We start from the raw sequence: 9,501 nt of genomic DNA, 5'->3' as shown, positions 1-9,501 counted from the left end.
CCATAGTGATAATTACATTTTTGTAATTATGTATATATTTGCGAAGAGATTCATTTCTTATTCTATACGATTTATATTGCGTCACTTGTTCGAGTCAACATTCGTCTGATAATTCGATCTTCATTTAATATAAAGTTACACAAAGATGCGATACGCTGCTACTTTCTTTCTCCGTATGTACAATATATATAGATTTCTGCGAAGTAATTTACTATTTGAGTTACGTTATTATGAATTGATTCTGGATTAATGCGTTTGATACAAGGTTCACATTCTTTTCTTAAATTAACGAAACACATTAGTAGGTAAGCAATATATGTTCTAACCCACCGCGGGAGTATCGGGTTACACAAGGGTATCGGATTTCGCGGGGGGGGGGGGTTTGTACCGCTTACCGCGGGGGAGGGGGAGGGGGAAACCGCGTTTTCGGGCGCCACGAGGAGGGGGAAGGGGGAACCGCGTTTCCGGCGCCGCGAGGAGGGGGAGGGGGGACCGCGTTTCCGGCGCCGCGAGGAGGGGGTAGGAGGACCGCGTTTTCGGGCGTCGCGAGGAGGGGGAGGGGGGAACCGCGTTTCCGGCGCCGCGGGAGAGGGGTTCGCGGGGCGTGGGGGGAACCGCGTTTTCGCCGCGCCGCGGGGGGAGAGGGGTACCGCGTTTCGGGCGCCGCGGGGGAGGGGCGACCGCGTTCGCGTTTTCGCCGCGCCGCGGGGTGGGGTGACCGCGTTCGCGTTTTCGCCGCGCCGCGGAGTCCGCGTGCAATGACCGCGTCGGTCCGCGTGACGTCACACGGCACGCTCCCGCTCGCGTTATCTCCCCCTCGTAGATGTTCTCTCGCGCCCCGTCCCCCGTTCGCGTCTTCTCGTTCGCGCGGTCTCTCTCCCCCGTTCGCGCGGTCTCTCTCGCTCCCGGCCCCCATTCTTTCTCCCCCGTTCGCGCGCGTCTTCTCGCTCCCGGCCCCCATTCGCGTTCTCACTCACGATCGCATATCTTTTCTTCGCCAACGGTATTTAATCGTTTAGATCTTAATATTTAATTTTTAATATTACATTTAATTAAACAATAAACGAACTTAATGACAGGGAACGGTAAATAAAAAGGAAAAATAATTAAAACTTTTTAAATCATATTATATGCATTTATTTATCATGTAGCGCATTATACACAATAGTATCTGCAGCATACACCAACAGTTCCCAATCAATAATTAAGTTTTCATCATAAAATTCATGCAAGATTCTAACTGCATTATATTTATCGGTGATACAATTTTGGCGTAAAATTGTTACAAATTGTTTAAATTTTTCACTTACGCCATGAACATTTTGACATAGTTGAAAATACACATTTTCGGCGCAATGTTCTAGTTCGAACAGGAAGAGTACGGTTGACGGTTTCATGTACAAGCTGGTGTCGCACGATTTCAATTTTACAATATCTGCGTCACGTATTTTAACTAGTTCCAGATCTCGAAACGCTAGCGATGAAGGCGCCGGTGACTGCACGAATCGCTGAATATCTGCACGTTTTTCGATGAATGTCACCCACGTTGCATGAGGCAGAATTATCCGATTGCCTCGGTTATCGCCAATAAGTATATCCACAGAGGACATAGGTCCCACGTTGATTCCAACATCCAAAAATTTATACGCTGTCGATGTTAAGGCAAATCTCCTTCCCAAAATACGAGGCGTGTAGCGGGGTATATCAAAACTGAAAAAATACAATTATGTTTATAAAAGTTTTTTTTTTTGCACAAGTATATACGAAAATTAGCAGTACTTACTCATTGTGCTGTTTCTCGCACGTTTCATCCTGAATCGGAACGTAGTAGTTCGCACCGTGAGTGTTCATCGTAACTGGAGGCTGTTTGCGACTCGAAACGTATCAAACTCTTGACTGCGCGCGCTAGAATCCTCGTAGACAACTTATATGTACAAAAATGCGAATCTTGCAAATTGCGCCGATGTAAGGCTGCTGCTGCGAGCATGCCATTTCAATTGCAGATCCGCACTCGCCACCACACCTCTATCTCTATCTCAATAATGGGACTTATAGGGGGCACTAAACAGAAAAAAATATATTAAAAATAACTCTACACTACATTTCGCTACCCTTTGTCACACTTTACCTGTCACGTGTAGCACTAAATAAATCACCATCCTTTGTCCAAATGTATGTTCCCCAAATCCAAATAGGCTCCCTGATACGATGCTGAGGACACCGCTCCATGTAGCGGATTGCTATTTGCGTATCAGGGATAAACTCACAAAGGTCATCTACATAATGATAATACCAATGACCCGCTAAACATTTCAGTCGTGAGCGTGGTTCAGATAAGTATTCATCCCGATGGCCAATATATATATCATCGCCATACTCATCATCCTCAGGGTTGTATCGCGATACGTAATAATCGTTAATTCTGCCACTACACATGACAATCTGAAAAATAATAGGCCAAATCGGATGCACTTCACTTGTATCAGTAATATGATATTTCTGCAATGCATGATGTGTTGGGCACCACTTGTTAGTGCGAGTGAGCACATTTCGAAATCCTAGTTCTCTGTCACGAAGCAAACGCACCATCGATGAACAATAACGTTTGTCTGTTCCCGCGTTATCCATATTTTTTAACACAGTGTCAACATGCCGTTTCAAACTCTCGACTGCGCGCTAGAATCCTCGCAGACCATTTATACGTACAAAAAATGCGAATCTTGCAAATAGCGCCAATGTACGGCTGCTGCATGGTGACCACCACCACATATATGTTAAATGTAATATCTTTGTCAAGAATATTCGTGATGAGATCACCTCATCGGGCATCAAATATGATTTTTTTTTCAAGAGCATACGTGTCTCGCGATGATTTCATCGAACACGTGCAAAACTGCAAATTTTGCAATTTCGCATAAGTCATTGGAGCATTATTGTTTTCAAGAACATGTCGCGACGTGTCTCACGATGATTTCATCGAACACGTGCAAAACTGCAAATTTTGCAAATAGCACGATGTACAGCTGCCTGCATTGATACAGATCAAATCACCGAAAGTCAATGGCGCGATATCATTTTCAAGAACATGCGTGTCTCGCAATGATTTCATCGCACACGTGTAAAACTGCAAATTTTGCATTTTTTTCGGAAGGCGCAATTGTATGGATGCTGAGATGAAATTAGATATGATAAAAAGCATACGATGCGACATTAGTAGAATATAAATTGACGAATCTGGGGGATACGCTCAGTAGTCGAGAATCGGAAGTCGTGAGTGCAACAAAGTGTGTCAGGAAGAGGAACATGGAGCAAGAGTTGTTGGAGCAATCCACCCTTTTAATTCGAGGGAAGACTTTGCCGCGTGGGAGCAACGATGCGACGAGTTTATCGAATCGTTGGAAGAACAAAGCCGAATTAAACGGCCACGATTGTCGATCGGTCTTAAATAGTCGTTGGTCGCTTGTATCGCACGACTCGAAGGTCTGAAAGACTCGGTACGTCAACGTTTCGTGCATGTGGGTGCCGGATACAGTGCGAGTGAGACAGGACTCAGATGGCGCGAGATAGATACGGCCTTTGAAAGTCGTATACTGACCGGTGTGGTAATAAATTCCAAACACATCGACCCTCATCAATTTCTCAAAGATGCGAGAGACATTGTACTCATTCATGTGCGGAACGTTATGCAACGACATGACAATGTAAAGATAAACACAATGTTTAATGGTGAATTTGTTGCGGGTGACAAACGCGCGAATAAAAGTATCGCTACGAGAAACAATGAACTTTTTCGTGAGTCCGATCTGTGTGAGTGGTACAAGCGACACGTCATCGAGCCTACCCTAACATCGCTGGAGGAATTCCAGGAACGTGATAGCGGATGGGCGTTGTCGGTATACTTAATTTGACAGTTAACGTAAACAAATACAATCCATTGCACGCGGGGTGTCTTGTGGAAATACCGCGAGAAATTAAATTGAAGAGAGCGGTGATAAACGTGCGATCAATGGACAATGCATGTTTTGCATGGTCAGTCTGAATCCAGCCGAGAGACATGCAGAACGAGAATCGTCGTATCCACATACGCGTGGTGCTAAATCTTACAGACATTAAGTTTCTAATGACGTTGGATCAAATTAAACGGTTTTGAAGGTCACAACAACATCTCCATCAACGTGTACGGTTATCGAGAAAAAAACAAGGAACTTGCAATCCTGCCAATACGGCTCACCGACCGAAAGATGGACAGACATGTAAATCTGCTATACGTGCACGACGACAACGTGGGACATTTTGCATGGATCAAGAACCTTATCCCGCCTCGTGAGCTCGCAATTAAGCAAGAATACGAACAAAAAATACTTTTTGCGATCGGTGAGTATACATCCGAATAATAATAAAATAATTTTTACATAAAAGATATATAAAAAAATTTCATATTTACAGATGTTTGGCACTATTTCTACACGAGCGAGAAATTGGAAGCCCACACCGTCGACTGTCAGGAGATGAACGACTGCGCGATCAAGTTACGAGCGATAACGACAAGTGGTTGGCTTTCAAGAATCACGGCAAGAAGGAACGAGTTCCGTTTATCGTATACGCCGACCTTGAATGTACCCTGGAGAAGATGGAGCGGATCCGGAAACGTCCAGGTACACATATCAACATCATCGCGTGTTTAGCATAGGGTACTACGTGCGCTGCTCGTACGACGACCTCGCTATCAATGTATCGGTTTCGTCGCGATAAGGATTGCGTCGCGTGGTTCGCCGAGGAGCTAAGACGTTTAGCTCACGACGTAAAGACAATCTTGTCCACTAATATACCCATGGCGGATTTTCACGCGAGACGAGTGGGAAAAGTTTAACAGCGCAACGCACTGTCACGTGTGCGAAAACCGTTCGAGCCAGACGACGTGCGAGTACGCGATCATTGTCATCTGACCGGTCAGTACAGAGGTTCCCGCCGCACTCAAACTGTAATCTGAACTACAAAGATTCACATTGCATTCCCATAGTTTTTCATAATTTATCTGGCTACGACGCGCATTTATTATAACGGAAATAGCAACAGCGTACGAAGGACATGTAGACTTTGCTCCCAATCACAAAAGAGAAATACATTTCATTTACAAAAAACGTTAAAAGCACCGAAGATAAAGATAAGAAAACTTGCGTCAAATTGCGATTTATCGATTCGTACAAGTTTCTCACCGCTAGTCTCGACAAATGGCATCTTATCTAAGCAAGGATAAACTGCGAATATTGCAACGCGAATTTTGTAAAATATCCGCAGAAAATTTGATTTGCTGACACGAAAAGGCGTATTTCCGTATGAGTACATTGACTGCGTCGAAAGTTGGAGGACTCGTGTTTACCGCCGCGCGACTCGTTTTATAGTTCATTGACAGGTGACACCGTATCCGAGAGCGATTACGCGCACGCCGTCAACGTCTGGCAGCGGTTCTCCATTCGAACGCTCGGTGACTACAGCGATTTATATCTCAAAACCGATGTCTTGCTGTTGGCCGATATCTTTGAAAATTTTCGCGATAGTTGCGTCGCGAGTTATGGACTCGATCCCGCGTATTATTATACTCTACCGGGTTTTACGTGGGATGCTATGTTGAAGCATACACGTATCAATTTCGAATTGCTCACCGACATTGACATGGTCATGTTTATTGAACGCGGCATACGCGGCGGTTTGAGTCAATGTTCAAACAGATACGCGCTGGCCAACAACAAGTACATGCAGTCGTACGATCCATCGAAACCGTCGTCATATCTGATGTATTTTGACGTAAACAACTTATACGGCTGGGCAATGTGTCAACCATTGCCTTACGCAGATTTTCAATGGGTCGACGACGTAACCAATTTTAATGTTATGGATGTTGCGGTGGATTCCACGATAGGCTACATTCTCGAAGTCGACTTGGAGTATCCGCAACATCTTCACGACGCGCACACTAACCTACCATTCTGTCCGACGCGCGATAAACCACCCGGTAAGCGACAGGACAAGCTCCTCGCAACATTATACGATAAGAAACGTTATGTAATACATTATCGCAACCTGCAGCAGTGTACTCGTCACGGTCTCCGTGTAGCAAAGATTCACCGCATATTGAAATTCGCGCAATCTCCATGGCTTCGCGATTATATAGAACTTAATACGAAATTTAGAACATTGGCCAAGAATGATTTCGAGAAAAATTTATACAAATTGATGAACAATGCTGTGTTTGGCAAAACCATGGAGAATGTGCGCAATCACGTTGACGTGCGACTCGTGACTCATTGGGAGGGTAGATACGGCGCGGAGGCATTGATCGCGAAACCAAATTTTCATAGCCGAAGCGTCTTTTCAAAGAATTTAGTAGCAATAGAAATGCGAAAACTCGAGGTGAAGTTCGACAAACCAATCTACGTGGGTATGTGCATCCTCGATATATCCAAGACATGTTTGTACGAATTTCATCACGAGTACATGTTACCGTTGTATCGCGACAAGTGTAAAGTCACGTACACCGATACTGACAGTCGCATTTATCACATCGAGTGCGACGATGTGTATGACACCATGAAGCGCCACATTATTAGATTTGACACTAGCGATTACGCGGTCGATAATGCGTACGGTATCCCACTCGCCAATAAAAAAGTTCCGGGCTTAATGAAAGACGAAAATAACGGTGCGATAATGACCGAATTCGTCGGGCTTAGAGCAAAGATGTACGCCTTGCGAGTAGACGGTAAGAAAGATACGAAAAAGGCTAAAGGTGTTAAGAGTAACGTCGTAGCCAGGTCGATAACGTTCGACGATTACACGCGGTGTCTGCGCGACGAAATTGAAATGACGCGACAGCAGACCTGCATAAGATCCAAACAGCACGAGGTATACACCGTGTCCGAAACGAAAATAGCTCTAATGCCCGATTTCTTCACACCTCCTAACAGCTATCTTCCAGATAAAGATATCCGTTAGATAACTTAAAATTAGTTTTCTTCATTGAAACCTCTGGTTACGTATCTAACGAATAGCTATTCTTTGAATGCTATACTTCCGGTCAATACGCAACACTTTCGACACAAAAGGTACTAGAATGTCACTATAAATTACACCGTATTGTCCGCGAATATACCGTTCTGTCAGCGAATAAGCGAGGTGAGGTTATAATTGTGTGTTTTGCGATTAATGCCCGGTTTCTTACGTTACGGTCTCTTGAAGAAAACAATTATCAAATGGCTCAAATGGAGAAAAGAGGAGCAAATTTTACAAAGACTGAGGTCGATTTGTTAATCGACATTACATTAAAATATAAACATATAGTCGAAAATAAAAGAACCGATGCAACAACGTGGAAAGATAAAAACGAAGCTTGGGAAAAAATTTGCAACGAATTTAATGCTGTTTCGGGAAATTTTCCTCGCTCCACAAAAACAATTCGTGCAAAATATGATACGGTAAAAAAAAATATCCGCAAAAAATGCTCGTTGCTCAAAAGCGAACAAACGAAAACTGGTGGTGGTTAGTGCCCAGTGCCTTTGACTCCCTGTGAGGAAAAAATATTATCATTGACACCAAACACCATGGTGGGTCTCCAGTCCAGATTTGATAAAGACTCACAGTATGCAGGTAATTACCACACTCTATAATAGCAGAAAAATGAAATAAGAAAAACATTTTCATATAACATATCACGTTATCAGTATCTCATTTTCTTTCAGAGCCAGGGTCAAAGTCAAAGTGGTTCAACACAGTGGACGACACAACAGGATGCAGAAGAAGGTGGTTAATAATCTGTAATGCTATTAAATGTTTATTGTAAGTGGTCGGATTTTTTTCGTAACAATATTACATTTTCTTTTAGAGCCAGAACCTAATATCGCGGATACCATAATATGCAGATATTTTGTTTGTAGACGACGAAAATGATGGTTAGTTATTGAAAGTATTAACATTGATCTGGAAAACAATATGAATTTTATTTTAACACTTTATAAAGATATTTTTCAGTTTTTGAAAAGAACAAAAAATGTTGGCAAAGAAAATGTGGGAGTACCTAAAGCGCCATTAATAAGTTCAGGTAAAGATTTTGTTTTTTTGCATCATTTAAATATTAAGGTTCCTGACCCGTTCCAACATCTTGTGAGATCGTAACGTCAGTGGCGAGAAGTGACACGTTGAGAATTCTTGCATGCAATTTTCAAATAAAAAAATTTTTGCATAAAATAACACCACATTACTTCAGCATACTTCAAAAATACTCGGAGCATTATTCCTTTCCCTTCAAAGTTAATAAACCATAAAGCCATAAAATGAATATAATACAAATGCAGGTTTATGCGCGTGGCTAGGCTTGTATTACATTCATTTTACGGCTGTTTATTAACTGTCAAGGAAAGAGAATAGTGCTCGGAATATTTTTAAAGTATGCTGAAGTGATCTAAAGTGTTATTTTATGCAAATATTTTTTTATTTGAAAATAGCATTCAAGAATTCTCAGCCTGTCATTTTTCGCCTTTGACAATCTCACAAGATGTTAGAAAGAGTCCTTAAGAACCCCTTTCTTAAGGAATATTAAGAAAAGTATTAAACGTAATGTGTTTTTGTAGAAAAATCGGCGAATACCGAAAAACCCCACATGGAAAAGAAAATCGATGCTGTGGATTCTGTTCGCGAGATTAATAAACGAAAAGGTATAAAATATCACAGAATATCAAAAGAAATAATTTACAACCATAATTAATCATTGTAGGAACTGATGCTAAGTTTATTTTTAAAAACAAACGGACCAAGCCGTTTACTGAAAATCCTCAAATTACGGAACAGAACTTGCAGTTGAGAAACGAACTCTGGTGTTACAAAAAAATTATTAGTGCAAGAAATAGAAGATAAGTCAAAAATTACGAAACTGACAATCGAAAATTTAAAGTTGGATGCGCAGATTAAGAGACAAACACTACATAAATTCAACACAAAATCCGAAATTGACGAGAATGACGAGAATGACGAGAATGACGAGGTTATTGATGATGATTAGTAAGTATATTTCCATGATAATTTGTACAATATACAATTCGTGTAGTATAATAGATTTGTTAACATGATACTCTTTATTTGCAGTAATTAATAATGGACCATATGGCACCACTTGGAATAACCGTTAGGCAGGTTCTAGTTGCGTAATCTACAAAATAAGAGTGATACATTTCTGTAAAGTGCCAAAGAAGTTATGTGATATTCCGTAGAATAGATTATATATAAAGAAAAGATTATATATAAAGAAGCTTTGTAAGATATTACATAACAAAGATCAGATACAAAAAAGTTATTTTAGTTTAAAACATGAATATTTTTAGTTTAAAACATGAATATTTTATACTTTCGTTAAATTTAGCATTAAATTTACCTTGAAAAATACTCATCAAAAAGTTATTTTTAGTTTAAAACATAAATATTTTTAGTTTAAAACATGAATATTTTATACTT

General features: G+C 41.3%; 1 long non-coding RNA gene across 1 annotated transcript; it reads left to right on the top strand.

Annotated features, from left to right (window-relative positions):
* The first annotated feature begins 7,957 nt into the window (after positions 1 to 7,957).
* LOC139785520 (uncharacterized) lies at positions 7,958 to 8,855 on the top strand. Its single transcript, XR_011721973.1, has 3 exons — positions 7,958 to 8,095; positions 8,625 to 8,708; positions 8,768 to 8,855. It is a non-coding gene; the product is annotated as an uncharacterized lncRNA (long non-coding RNA).
* Positions 8,856 to 9,501: the final 646 nt, after the last annotated feature.

This window comes from Temnothorax nylanderi, unplaced genomic scaffold (assembly GCF_030848795.1).
Source record: "Temnothorax nylanderi isolate EJ_2023f unplaced genomic scaffold, tnyl_v1.0 TNYL_tig0820_pilon, whole genome shotgun sequence".
NCBI lineage: Eukaryota > Metazoa > Arthropoda > Insecta > Hymenoptera > Formicidae > Temnothorax > Temnothorax nylanderi.
Note: the sequence above shows the minus strand (reverse complement) of the source record. Positions and strands in the feature narration are given on the sequence as shown.